The sequence below is a fragment of the Euprymna scolopes genome, chromosome 46 (assembly GCF_053919585.1).
Source record: "Euprymna scolopes isolate OS-2025 chromosome 46, ASM5391958v1, whole genome shotgun sequence".
NCBI classification, from domain to species: domain Eukaryota; kingdom Metazoa; phylum Mollusca; class Cephalopoda; order Sepiida; family Sepiolidae; genus Euprymna; species Euprymna scolopes.
In genome coordinates, this window is record NC_136527.1 from 152644736 (window position 1) to 152645461 (window position 726).

At 35.4% G+C, this 726-nt stretch overlaps 1 pseudogene; it reads left to right on the plus strand.

Annotated features, from left to right (window-relative positions):
* Positions 1–216: 216 nt before the first annotated feature.
* LOC145271668 (U1 spliceosomal RNA) lies at positions 217–363 on the plus strand (annotated as a pseudogene).
* Positions 364–726: the final 363 nt, after the last annotated feature.

Below are 726 nucleotides of genomic sequence, written 5' to 3' on the forward strand. Positions count from 1 at the left end.
TTGGTGAATGAAATGTTGTGATATATTAATATTGGTGAGAATTATATGGAACATATTTAGTATTTTATTGATTACTGTAATGATAATATAAATACGTATAATAATATAAATACGTATAATAATATAAATACGTAAATATATATACGTATAATAATATAAATACGTAAATATATATACGTATAATATAAATACACTAGTGTGACTGCCATAAAATTTATACTTACCTGACGTAGAGGTCAACGATGATCATTTAGGTCGTTCCTCCAGAGTGAGGCCCTGGGTTGACCTTTGCGATCGTCTCAAATGTGGACGACTCGGACGCGTTATTTCTAAGTGTGGGGTCTGCGTACGCGCTTACCCCGATAATATAATCAAAATCAGAAACCCTACCATACTACTTCTTCTGAGCAGAAAACCTTCATTTCCCAGCTACATCCCATCCGTATGTTTTCAGCTCCCAAAGACGTGTGTCACCAGTTTATCATCCATTTTAATCCCAACGTTGTGATAGTATCTAATCTGCATGTACATATAATCAACGTTTGCCCTGAACATATCAATCTCGTAAGCGTAAGAAATCCGCCGAGCTGTCAACTTCAACAACTGAAAGTGTCTTCTTTCGATATAGATTGATGAATGAAAACCTCTAAACAAACTACCGCAGAATTAGTGTGTCTATTGGTTGAACTGCACACATGACCCCGAAAATTGGGCATCTAAACAAAA